This window comes from Macrobrachium nipponense, chromosome 30 (genome assembly GCF_015104395.2).
Source record: "Macrobrachium nipponense isolate FS-2020 chromosome 30, ASM1510439v2, whole genome shotgun sequence".
Lineage (NCBI taxonomy): Eukaryota > Metazoa > Arthropoda > Malacostraca > Decapoda > Palaemonidae > Macrobrachium > Macrobrachium nipponense.
The window spans coordinates 37,729,649-37,744,236 of NC_087218.1; the positions used below are offsets into that span (position 1 = coordinate 37,729,649).

General features: G+C 36.4%; 1 long non-coding RNA gene across 1 annotated transcript; it reads right to left on the minus strand.

Moving 5' to 3' along the window:
• Positions 1-4,751: 4,751 nt before the first annotated feature.
• LOC135202453 (uncharacterized) lies at positions 4,752-13,744 on the minus strand. Its single transcript, XR_010311745.1, has 3 exons — positions 13,618-13,744; positions 7,620-7,726; positions 4,752-5,412 (listed from the first exon to the last, which is right to left on the minus strand). It is a non-coding gene; the product is annotated as an uncharacterized LOC135202453 (long non-coding RNA).
• Positions 13,745-14,588: the final 844 nt, after the last annotated feature.

A 14,588-nucleotide genomic window follows, 5' to 3' on the forward strand; every position in this document is an offset into this window, starting at 1 on the left:
TAAGATGGAAGAAAGGAAGTGGCAGCATAGGAAAGTTACACCCCGAAATGTGGGTATAGCTAGGGTCTGAGGTCTGAGGGTTATATAGAGGCTTAATTTGGTCCGGTTTGGCCGTGGTGCTGCTGGGGGAACTTGTCTTCGAAATTTGTTTCTCTATTCTTTTCAGACTTGAAGTGGATACGGATTGTAATCTTGCGACGACTTTTCATCAGATTTACATTATTCATGTGCTCACCACTAGAGTATTGCAGTAATGTTTGTGCATCGAAGACTGAAGGATCGATGGGGGAGTGTAAGTTGTCTTGTCCTGTTTACTTGTAAAGATAATTGAAATTCTAGTGAATAATAGTATTAATTTTTTCAACTTATAGTATACAAGAAAGCTGTTCATAAATCTGGATTTAGTACATTTGATAAGGTTTTAGTTTGTCATCCATATCTTGTTACACCAGTACTGGATCCATTGTTCAAGAGGTTTTAATCTGTGCAGGTGGGTCCCATTTCACAATCACGAAGTATGTGTTGCATTGTTTGTACTGGATAGCCACACTGGCACTCACTAGTGGGTGCAAGTCCCAATTTATAGGTGTTGCTGTCATTCTTACCCACTCCAGTCCTTGCTCTATTTAATGTTACCCAGTCTTTTCTTGAGAGTTGTTCCACTTTGAAACTGTTCCTTTGGGCTCTGGGTGGCAGCATTTGATGGACAGTGGTCCCATACTCTCCACTTTCCGAGCTTATGTTGGGCTGACTGTTCGGGATCCAAACTCTGGATGGTCATAAAGCTCTTCCTGGACTTCAGTCTTCTTGCTAAGGCCCTATAACCAAAGAGGGGGTGTCTTTTCATTTTCTTGACCATGCTTTTGTATCCCGGCATGGATGTGTCTGCAGATGTGTGGTGGTGTAATACCCTCCAATCTGTATATGTACAATTCAGGTATGCTGATGAAACTCTTGGTTATACCCAACCCAGATATTTCCTTGGCTATTTCAGTTGATTTTATCACCCTTTTGATACATTGAAAAGGAGAATTTCAGGAGGGTTGCTTTCCATTGTAAACCATTAAGACTTGCACGGAGGATTTCCTATACTTAGCATGGAAATTTTGCAGTTTCAGAGCTGCTAGTGGTCAGTTTCTAGGCCAGACTGTAGAGCATGTAGACTCGGCTTTTATCTTAAAGGCCAGCAAAATATATTTTCAATGAAGGAACTGGCCAAGAGGTGTGATTGTGCTTAGATTTTTTTGTACACTGTCTTGTGTAGAATTATATTTTTCTACGACTAGCAAACCAGGATGCATACACTGTAGCAATGACACCACATCCTTTCTTAGTAATTTTCAAACATTTTTGTTAAGAAATTAGGTGGAAAATGTTGATAGTACTCAGTTTTTGTTGGTGGTAACTGTTGATTATATCAGTTACCATCAACATCAAGTAGTTTATGTAAATTTTTCTTTCACACGAAGTCAGTTTAAATAGTACCATTTACTCTATGATTCAAACACACTGGACTGTGAATTTTCCATTTTCTCTCTTTACAGTGACCAGAAACGAAGTTTGTACTTGACTGCGAATTCTATTCAGTTATCCTTCAGAGAGACTGTTGCTGATTAAAGAGACCTTCAGGCAAATTTTTAATGAATGTAAGAGATACAATAATACTCTTTACCATTTACACATGAAAGCCACATTTACAAGTAAGATTAACGTTGTTAGTTAACTATGACAAGTAATTTATATAGTTAACCTTTACACAGGATATAGTAATTTTTGAAACCAATCTAGAAATTTTAGTTTTTTATTCTCCATACAAGTACACAAATAACCAATTGTCAACTGATGGGAACAGGTTCCAATGATAACAGTGCAGATTTATCTCTATTTAACATTTAAATTTTGCTAATTTTGATGCCCACGCCCAACTGTACTCAAGTTTAATTATGCCCAACTGTACTCAAGTTTAATTATATATGTATACTGTAGATCAACATGACTTTTTCTGTAATTATCTGTAAAGAAATTTTGTCTAATTAAAGATAAAACATCAAATACTGTATTTAACTACTATGAACCAAAACTGAAAGTATAACAGTTTTTATCATCTAAGAACCAAAAGTATTAGCAAAACAATTCTGCAAATTTTGTTAAAAGCAACTAAATATAGTATGTACACTAAATGTAAATTTAGAAACAATTCTGCATTACATCCATAATATAGTCTCTTTTTAACTTTTCCCAGAAAGTGAAAGAAATATAACAGTAAGATGGGTTTACATATTCACCCCTTTCCTGCCAGATCCTTCATCTACAAATGTAATCCCTTCTGAACTGAAGCAGTACCTGCCTCAGCAGCCAGCCAGCCATTTTTGAAGGATTGTACTCTCCTCTAACTACATTTTCCACATGACCAACCCCTTTCCAGTTCAGCCTATTGGTAGAATTACTTCAGGCTGCTGCAAAACCTGCTTCTGTACCTCTACATCACCATGCCTCATCCAGTCCAACCAAAGGGCACACAACTTGTCCTATCCAGTCCAACCAAAAGGTAAAATACTTCCGCTGCTACACAACCTGCCTGTGTATGAGGATTTTCCAGCATAACACTTACGAAAAAAATAAGTTTTTCAACATTTGCAATTTAGTCATGTTAAACTTTGTCCTTATAATGAAGGCTTTAATTTTCAATATTTTAAATTGTGTGTGTAATGTTATGAAGGCTTTAATTTTCAATATTTTTAACTTCTGTGTGTAATAATTAATGTATTATCTACTATTTACATTCTAGTTATTTTCTCGTAAGTCCACTTTGTCAAATGCTGTATAGTTCTATTTGGTATGTATCTGTCTTTCTTCCTAATAATTGTCACACAGTAGGGTAGATAAGTGAATATCACACAGTAGGGCAGATAAGTGAAGATCTATGAAATTTGCTGTTGGGCAAGGTATCCTCAGTCATGTAGGCATATTAATTTGCAGGGCAGGATTGTCTCCCATGTTCACATTCTCCCCATAAATCTGAGACGTCTCATCATGCAAAAAACTTGTATAAGCCAAGGAGACGAAGAACCAACCTGAGAACTCTAATGTGAGTGAAGATCAACATGGACTGGAACATGTTCACATACTTGGAGGGTCCATGCTGGAAAGATGTAGAAATACCTTTCTCACTCTCTGAAGACACCCCACGGACTGGAACATGTTCGCATACTTGAAGGGTTGTCACGTTCATACTGGGAAGATGGAGAAATGCCTTTCTCGTTCTCAGTGCATGCCCAATCTCTAGTTCTCCAACGGGAGGCGGGGGAGGAGGAGGAAAAGGCAAAGGAAGTCTTGCCCTATGACATTTCCTACTTGAAACTTTGGGACGCCTGGGACGCCTACCAAACACACAGTCCTTCCGATCAACCAACTCTTGGAGGAATACTTCTGATGGGTTGACAACCAACCACAATGGTGTAATGGACGATGATGTAAGTTAGGTCACAGCTGAGGCAGCAGGGGGAGGAGAGAAGTCACTGAAGCTAACCACAATGGTGTAATGGACGATGATGTAAGTTAGGTCACAGCTGAGCCAGCAGGGGGAGTAGAGAAGTCACTGAAGTGGAGGTTACAAGCAGAGATGTATCGAGAATGGACACAGATTTCCTCTTCCCAAGCTGAAGAAGGTCTCCAAAAGGATTCTTTAAACAAGAAGGGACACAAGCGGAACCAGATTGCTTTTGTAATGTAAAAAGATGTTACTACCAGGAAGAAGGGAAATCTCCTGGAAACCCTATTACACGCCTACTGGAGAGGTATAGTCTAATAAGCCTTTATGTGGATAGAGGTTTTCTACAGCATTACACATATCAGATATATCCTCCCCCTGTGAACTACAAGCCTGCATAAATAAAGACAACCTGTAAAGAAGTTTCTGGAGAGTAGAATGTTTTTTAGACAACAAATATGCAACTAAATAATACTGGTATTACTAACCAGCTTGTTTTTTCCGAGCTATATTTCATAGTATTTAAAATTACCCTCAAGACTAGCAAGAAGCTAGAAAGTTTTAAGTACCAAAATTAAGTACCCGATAAAGCCAATCCTGTCCTGCAAATTTTAAATTTTTTGTTCAGCTTAAATTTATTTGATACATGTACATCTTAATTTTCCTTTTAATTTTCCTTTAAATATTAATTTGCAGGACAGGATTGGCTCCCATGTTCACCTTCTAAGTCGTTAACGTCTCGTCATGCGACGAACTTGTACAGGCTAAGGAGACAAAGCAGCAGCCTGTGAACTCTGATGCAAGTGAAGATCAGCACTAACTAGGACACTTTCACATACTTGGGTGGTCCATGCTGGGAAGGTGTAGAAATGCCTTTCTCACTTGAAAGATACCCCATGGACTGGAACACGTTCACGTACTTGAAAGGGGAGTCACATCCGTACTGGGAAAAGATAGTGAAACTGCTCTCTCAGAGGATGCCACAAGTCTCTAATTCTCTAAACTGTGTTTTGGTTGACTCTGGGACGCCACCTACCATTCTTGGAAGAACACTTCTGATGGGTTGACAACTAGTGGTGATGGAAGTTACATCATGGCCGAGGCAACAGGTGGAGGAAACATGTCACCAAAGCAGACGTCACAGGCAGAGATGTATTGAGAATGGACTCTAGTTTCCTCTTCCCAAGCCCAAGATATGTATTGAGAATGGACTCTCGTTTCCTCTTCCCAAGCCCAAGAAAGTTCATTGTGACTACCTCCAACTCCCTCCAAAAGGATACTTTCAACAAGAAGGGACAAGAGCAGCAACAGCACCACTTTTGTAGTACAAAAATATGCACCTACCAGGAAAATGATCTTCTGGAATGTCTATTAAAGGACTAAGGAGAGGTGAAGCACAACAGGCCTTTACCTACAAATAGAGGTCCTCTTCCACAGCATCACACAGATATCTCCTGGACAATAGTATAGCCAACGACCTGTAAACTAGTTTCTTGAGAGAAGAATGCATTATAGACAACCACCAATACCCAACTATATAGTGCTGGCAATACCAACTTTTTTTTTCCACATTCCTTCATTTACTGAGTAGGTGAATCAAGAGTAGGTGAATCAATTGCTGTACAGTGAACAATAAAATCTGATCAATCTCTAAAAGTTGTTTATATTCAAAATTACCCCCACCACAAGAAAAGAAATTAACTAGTTGTTAAATGTTATTTAATAAAGTTAATTAAGTCCAAGACAACTGTATCATGAACTAAACATGATACAGTTTACATGCTAGACATATTGGGTAAGATTAATATTTGGCAATGTTTTATTTAATATTTGGCAATATTTTAGTTGACGTCCTGAACATCACCTTAACAAGCAAGTCTCGCCAAGGAAACCTTGCAGAGGTCTCTCTCTACCAGCGTAACCTGGAAAATAGTAAGACCACGGTTGCTAAATTAGCTCCTGAATGTAGTGCTTTCATGAGAAAAAGAAACCTACAATGTATATTGTATGATGCTACACAAAGCACACTAATGTATACTACATGGCAATACTTGATCACACACCAAGAAAGTGGAAACTTTTTTGTGCGCTGCTAGAAGTTATTTCCGTATAAACTGGATGTAGTACAAATGTATGTATATGTAGACTAGTCATGAATTTCACACAAAAATCTCTATGTATACAATTGGTAGAGTTGCTCTTTACTCTCTACCAATCCAGTGGTCTGAAGTTAGATTCTCGGCTCTACCAACGCGGAAACAGGAATTTATTTCTGGTGATAGAAATTAATCTCTCTATATAATGTGGTTCGGCTACCATAATAAACTGTAGGTCTAGTTGCTAAGTAACCAATTAGTTCCTAGCCACGTAAAAATATCTAATCCTTCGGGCCAGCCCTAGGAGAGCTGTTAATCAGCTCAGTGGTCTGGTAAAACAAAGATATACCTAACTCTTTACCCTAACTTTTTACCCTTGCTGCCATAAATTCAAAGTATGGCAATAACTATATCTTCATAAAAAAAATTACCAACTCTAAATATATCTTCATAAAAAAATTGCCAACTCTTAAAATATGTTTAATTCTAATTCAAACATCTCATAATGCAAAAAAATATTCATAATTACAAACTTTAGATATAAATTACAATCAGATTAAAATATAAATGTTGTAACTATGTTGTAATTCTAACTAATGATTCAGAAAAAAATAGATTTTACTTTGCAACTTTCTTGCAACCAACTGAAAATGAAGCGCTCATCTATCAACTACTACTAGCTTACTGTATCGGAACACTCATTGTATCAGAACACTCAAGTTGAAGGAACTTTGATATACGTACTTTAGTTTTCGTTCTCCATAATTGTTGATGATTTTTTATTGGCATTGTCTTGGACTTAACTAGACATAAACTTTAATTTCTATTACATTAGGATTCGGTAAGTGACTGTTAAGTACATATTCTTATACATATTCTTTTAATGGCACACTTCATTTCCGAAACATATGCTTATAACTCTACATTTTTTTTATATAATCCTGTAAGTCCCTACATAATAGTACTACCACAAATTTCCAGAAATTGCAGACTTCCTGCATAAAGCAGTTCAAGAAAGTAACTACATACGTAAATATCTTTGTAAAATAAAATGCTGTAGTTTTTGTGTAGAAACAAAAATAAGCTATAAAGCTCTTAATAAACCAGAAAAGCTGTGGTACCAAAAAATTAGTTTTAGTAACTAAATCCCTTCTTGAAACCTACCATTTAAAGTGCAAAAAAATGCTAACTGAGCAACTTCACTCCCTTCAGCAAAGAAAAAATTATTTTTAAGGGTTCGGCACAAAAGACAGCTTGCACATGGACAAACCATGCTTTTTTTTTAAAAAAAAATAACAATAACCAAGAAGAAATAGATAAACTACCAGTTTGGAGACAACTACACTTGCAAGTGATCCATCCAGCAAAATTTTTCTGAAGCTTAACAATATCAATGTAATCAACAATTAGGAGTGCAATTTAACTTGGAAACTTTGCTAAGATAAGAGGAAACTTACCTAAACAATCTGCAAGGGATGATGAACTTGTGATGAAGGCTTGAATTTTAATCCTTACCCTGTCCAAAGTCTTCCAACATCTAAATAGAAACCTTGGAATCTGTGTGGAGTTTTAACTTGTTCCTACCACAATTTTTCAACTATCACAAAAGCTTGTGCTGTGCCAAACAATGAAATGTCCAAGAAAAGATCTAAGAAAATAGGGTAAACACAAACACACTATGAACCAAGATTGAGGGGATAAATTGTCATTCATGTAAATTCCTCTAAATACAGCTGCAGTGAGCAGAATAAATGAAAAGCATATTTATTATGAATTGAATGCAATACTAAATAGAATTTAGACCAAAGGTTAAGCACTAGGACTAATAAGGTCATTCATCGCTGAAAGGGAAATTTTGAGTAGAAAGGTTTTGAATGTGTAACAGGAGAAAAACCTGGCCGTTGCACTATGAAACAATTGTTAGAGGGTATAACTATTCTTATTATCATTACTGGCCTAATTAAAACCCTCTCTTCTGTACTATGTAAAAAAAATCATTCTAGGGAATTATAATTGGAAGACACTGTACTTACTTATATGTAAGGTTGCTAGAACAAACTTGCAGATCCTGCTATGACTTCAATATCTGACCCTTTTCTTGGATACAATTTTTTCAATTCTTTGTGTAGTGTACCATACTCTGAAAGAAGCATTCTGGTTAATTTTAGCAAATGTATAAGGTTAAGAACACCAAATTAATAATTTCATAACTACTATGAAAACTGAAATCCATATCGTTATTCGAGAGGTTTTTCAGTTGAAAGCATTAAGTAGAAGGCATTTCAGTCAAAAACAAAATAACTAACTCAGCTTAAAGAGGGGGGACAGGGGGGGGCCACTCATTCCCAGGCCTCCCATGAGTGAGGAAGAGTTAGTTAAGCATATCTTAGTTAGGATTAATTATTTTTACGTGGCTAGGAACCAATTGGTTACCTAGCAACGGGACCTACAGCTTATTGTGGGATCCGAACCACATTATATCGAGAATGAATTTCTATCACCCGAAATAAATTCCTCTGGTTCCGCGCTGGCCGAGCAAAGAATCGAACTTTGGTCCACCAGATTGGTGACCGAGCTTGAAATCCACTCGTCCAACGAGGAACTTCATGAGTGAGGAAATCAAGAGAGGTACAGAATTACCAGTCTGCTAGAAAAATTAAACCATTATTGAAATTACCAGTCTGCCAGAAAAATTAAATCACAATGTATTCAGTGTACATTAAACTATAAGAAAATCATATTTCAACTCCAAAAGGGATTGACAGCTTTACCTATTCGCTGAATTTTTCAAAGAGAAATAATAACTATTGTATTTTCATATTTTCGTGACTAAATTTTTTTCATGATAAAAATATTAAAATAGGCACGTATAAGCATTTTAAAAGGTGGTCTTGGCATTTGAGATATCAAAATAAGCAGTTATAAGGTTTTTGGAGGGGTGACAAGGATTCATGAATTTTAGCTATTCTGGAGTTCAAAATATTATTTTCCTACATTTAAATATGTGCTTTGAAAGTTTGAAAATAGTTTCCCAAGTTTTATAGATAACCCTCTCCTCCCCCATTTTCTTCCTACCATTGTCAGGGTAGCAGTGCAATGACAGGTTTTTGAGTGCAGGGAAAACCAGAGTGAAATACAAGGGCATTGATTCCTTACTAGCCCATACAGAGCCTTTACCAGCCAGGACTTCCACCTAACTTAACCTAGGCCACTGTACATTAAAATAATTTAGGGCTCTAACCTAACTAAGGTACAAACACGGCCCCCACCCCCCCATTTAACCTATGACAATATTAAAAACATGGTTGTGACCACACCTAACCTGACCAACAGCACTGGGCCTTTACCTGGACCCCTTCTAACATAACCTTATGTTACCAGATCCTTATTCACTTAGCAGGCTCATGAGATAACCTGCCAAAATATTTCCAATTAACCTATCACATTATTTTCACTTTTCACACAAATGTCATGATGATCAGAATACCTACTGCAGTCCTCATAATTGTAGGATATAATAGGGATCTAGTATGTAGAAAACATGGCCTAACTTACTAATTTGCTACCATATATACGAGACACTAAAATAGGAAAATCATATTTTTGACTCCACGATACAACTATGATTTACCGTGAAAATTTAGCAAATGACAAAGCATTCAATACGCCTCATCTTAATCAGAACCAGTCCTTGCAATAGTAGGCTATCAGTGATGTTAAACTTCGCCCTTGTCATTTCACTTTTTAATTTTCCCCCATCCAAAGACCAGTTTACCACAACGGTCCCCATCATCATAGTATTCATTCAAACTAGCCAAATCCAAGGAACGAGTTACACATAGATATTAAGAAAGGAACCAGGATTGGGAAACTAAAATTAGTTTTCCCAAGCATCGTCTAAATTCCAAAATCCCACATAACAGGTGAAACTAAAAACTAATTAGGTAGTTTTCTGATTGTTTATAAACTTGCATTTCCTAGTAGATATACTAAACGAAGTTCCAAATATGTGTAGTCATTCTTACCTACAAATCTCTCAATTATCAGAATTAATAGAGCCAAGGGCATATCAAATGATTTCAAAGTCCGGATAAGGACAATTAAAATATGTGGCTACTAGGGGAGTAACAGCAACTCACTACCTTTCCTCACCTAACATTGTCAATACTGTGTACTAGTGGTTAACACTTTATATTCTTATAAACAACCAACATCACGGTTTACACTCAAAACTTCATGCAAAAAATTATCTACCTTATTTTTTCCTTGTAATGCAACAAAATAGTATCCCTCAGTCTTTTTCTCTAGTACATGACACTTTGGTAGGATACATGCTTCTCATTTGCGACCGTAACCACTAAACATGCTTATAAACAACCGCTATCACACTAACTGAAAACCTAACATACAAAGCAACTACATATATCTACCTTATTCTCCCAGATGTAATATAACAACACCACCAATACACTTAAATACAAAGAAAGCAACTCCCTTTTCTCTCGTACATGACACATAGTTCAATAGGCTACTCGTCACTTAATCTTTTTACGATGTTTATGATATTTATATCTGGAACAAATTTGTAGTTTAAATAAATGGGAACCCCTAAGCCTATATCATATAATCATGTGAACCATTGTGGGGAAACTCGGGCTTTCTTAGGTAGGGGAAAATACAAAAGAATATTATACACAGACAGACCTACACGAGGTATTCAAACATTGGCATGATAGCCTACTTCTATGAGTTCTGATTCCGCTTACGATAGGGTTTATTGGTAAAATTCTACTATAATTTGTTATTGAAATTATGACTTTCATTTGTGCTAATGGTTCTGGAGGTTAATTTCCATGCAAATTAGTAAGCAAGATCTAGTTTTTGAGATAAATGTCCCCCTCTCATAACCTTAAACTAAGGGGACCATAGTGCGAATTACAGGGATATACTCTAACATGTCCATGATATTTCTGAGTTCTAACTGTGATTGGGCAATAGTAGGGATAGTTAAAGCTTTCCAAGTGATATACACTAAGTAGCTTAAGTAAGGACCTGCTAACAGCATAAGTTAGTTGTAGGCCAGGTAAGGACCCAGGTTCAGTTAGGTGATCAAAGGTTAGTTTGCAACCCTATTACCTGGTGTCCTAGGCTATGTTCAGTTAGGCGATGAACGATTAGTTTGCAACCCAATTTTAATTGAGGCATCCCCTGCCAGAAGGGAGAGAAACAAAATTTGGCGATTTTTTGTTGGTGCCCAAATTAAGACCCTGGCACCCTAGGTTAAGTTAGGTTAGGTCACAACTTGGCATTATTTTACAGCAAACCGTTCCAACCTATTTTATGATACTTATAGTACTATAGATGCTTTTGTAATAAAAAATTTAACTTTGTTTCTGAACATTTTTGGGGGAAATTCACCATATCTGAGATATGGCAGTTTATGTATGATCACCATTCTCGAAAAATTCCCAAGTGTTTTACTTAACTTTAACACTGACACCGTCTGTGCTCTGATGCGAGTTTGCTGTTCTTTAGAATTGCATTGTGGTTCTGATACAAATCTATTTGCTTTAAAATTGCATTGTGGTTCGTTACATCTTGGAGTCACGTGAACAGGGGAAAATATTACAGCTGTAAGACATTTTCTCTTGTCATTTAGTTTGAGTCTTTCATGGAGTGAAGATAAGTCCAGTTTATGTTCTTGCTGTAACTGATTATTTTCAGTTAATTCACAACTTTTATTAAAATGAATAAAAATGCATTGATTTTTTAAAGGCAACATCTAGTGGAATGTTTAAAGTGTAATAGGCAAAGTAAGTGTAGAGGGGGAATCATTTTCTGGTGACGACGACGACTTCGATGATACCGTCTTGTTCATACCATCTTGTTCTGGATATATGCCATCAAAACCTTTTGTCCATCTAATTAAGGTAAATTTACAATTTCTTTTTAAAGATACAGCAGGAAGGATAAAAAACAAATGATAGCGTCAGCAAAGAATTTACAGATTGCAGGGACAAAACACTTAAATAAAAACACACAAGGGAGGAATAAAACTAGCAAGGAAGTTAGTTTCAAAGGCAAATCCCATGGCCACCTTCTACAACTACTACTACTATTGCGGGCTCAAACTATTCGTATGAGATGCAGAGCGTTATTTTATTTTTAATTTCACAATTTCTACTCCTGTAAGTAAATAAACGGAATTTTTTCAGCAGATCTATATGTGCCTAATTGCTAATCTCCTGTATCCCCTGTGGCTAGCGCGCATAGTGCAACATTACCACTTGCCAGTACATATGAGCTTGTAAAGTATCTTTAAAATTGTGGATAAGGCGCGAAGCCCCGTTCCCACCCCTTTATGGTTTGGGGATGTTAGGCTACAGTACACTAGACTACGCTGCCTTACTATGGCTTGGTAAGTATGCTATAATTGTTTTATCTCATTTTATTCATTAATTCAAATGCCATTTTGTGTCAATGGTGATCTAACCCACCCAAAACCCCACATTCCCAAAAGGTCCCCAACCTTGTTAGATGTAGTAGGGGTGTATGATGATGATGGATGATGATGATAAAAAAAAAAAAAAAAAAAATGTTTCCCCATGTATTCTTATAATCCTTCAAAGCACATTAAGATACATTATTACTTTAGAAAAGAGAAGTTGGAACTTTTGTAAAAATTTACCCACAACTCTATAAATACAGATAAAGTTCCTCATTGGACGAGTTGGTTATGTGCTCAACTAATTTCAGGTTCTGGGTTTGATTCCCGGCTCTGCCAACGCAGAATCAGAGGAATTTATTTTTGGCGATAGAAATTAATTTCTTGATGGTGGTTCGAATCCCACAATAAGCTGTAGGTCCCATTGCTAAGTAACCAATTGGTTCCTAGCTACGTAAAAATATCTAATCCTTTGGGTCAGTCTTAAGAGAGCTGTTATTTAGCTCAGCGGTCTGGCAGTCGCAAAACTAAGATATACTTAAACAGAAAATCAAGGGGACGAAGTCCCCCGACTAGTTAAGACCCCAGTAGTACCCAAAATTAGGTTATGTTGGGAGGTCGAGGGTAATTAAGGCCACCTGACTCAGGTTAGGATACCTTAAATCCATCTTTGTATTTCCAAAATTTTATAAGACCTATAGTCTATCCCACACAAAACCCTACTTTCCCACTGTGGTCCCCTCAAGTATATGATATAGCTAAGGGGTAGGGGTAGGGGTGGGGGTTCCTGTACCTTTACTAATCATTTGCACTAAAAAAAAAAAAAAAAAACCCCCAAAAAAAAAAAAAAAAAAAAAAAAAAAAAAAATACTGGCTACTTAGTTATAGGTAGGCCCCCTAACATAGGTAGAAATGTGACGTGGTTTAATTTTAAATCCCTGAATGAAGCTGATAGGCTATGGTTTGGTTTAAATTTTCAACCCCTGAATTAGTATGGATCAAGCTTACGGGAGACCCGAATACAGCATAAAATCTCCAAAATCAAATGCACAGAACTGGTGTTGAGGTAGTAATAGGCAGAGTATACCAAAATTTTATCTGGTAGATGTACAAGCTGATGAATGGCCTAGATATCACACACCTAGATATTTCTAACACATTGTGCACCATCCTACTAGCCTACTGAATCACATCTGTCTCAAATACCAAACATACGAAGATTGTTGCAAGCAACTTCAAAACATAAGGTCATTCTTGATGCGCTTCCAAGTAATTTCCCAATGCACTTTTACCTGTACAACAGTGCAATACATACGCTAATGGAAAACGGTTAATATCCTAACCCCAGCATAGAAACGGTTTTCTGTTGCAAGGTGCACCAACTGGTTAGGTCAGTACTGGTATTATGGTATATCAATGAACCAAAATAAAAATAACAATTGTGAAGGAACTGAATCTAACCAATTCATTTCCATTAGCTTAAAGTTCACCCAACTAACGCATAGTTAAAATAAACCGATAAAATAAGCTTCATAACCTCAACATCATAACTAATAGGGGAAAGAACTTAAATAGATTTATCTTACGAATAACGTCGTGGAAATTCCTTATGCGATTGCGTTCGATTGTTAGGCAACCCATCGAATTCACTAGGAATGAAATTGCAGTGGGTTACGTAAAACAAGGATGAAGGAGGTGACCTGTTAACCTACAGTTTTGGTATCCTTGCTCGGACAAGTAACGCTACTCTAAATTTATTTTTAACAACACGAGGTTAGTATTATTATTTCACCTTTAAAAGCAACGGCGGGCTGCTATTACATTCTAATCGTCATTTTTTCTTAATAATGCCATGAATAGAGGTAGTATACTAAAAAGACATGAATGGGCTGCTTTGACATTATGATTACAGAAACCAAAAATTCTACTTGATCAGCTTACTGCAAAACAACGAGAACTCATACACAAACATCATACTACATTGTAGCTACTAACCCATAATTTTGTAAAGGTCAACCTTAACTTAAACAGTGCTACTATTTTGACACTACTGTGCCAGAAGATGCAACTATTGAGCATCTCACTGAAGATTCAAGACTAAACAACGTTTACGTCTTAAATGCAACCTCTGATGCCGTTGTTGGGCTGATAACTTTAGTTTGGCTCTTCTCGTGATCTGTGAATATTAATAGCTGTGAATAAAATCTTAAACTGTACGTACTAATTCCCACCCACACACTACGTAGACTGCACATAGGGGCAAGAGGGGGGACTTGCCCCCGGGCCCCCACCCCCACTGATATCCTTAAAAAAGATTTATATATTATATATATATATATATATATATATATATATATATATATATATATATATATATATATATATATATAATATATATATATATATATATATATATATATATATATATATATATATATATATATATAATATATTACATTTAACTACATCACTTTGTTTTCCTTCCATTTTGTAATGTATTCTTACCAGTTTAAGTAAATTAAGGCATCATTGTGTACAGTATATAACTGCGTTGTAC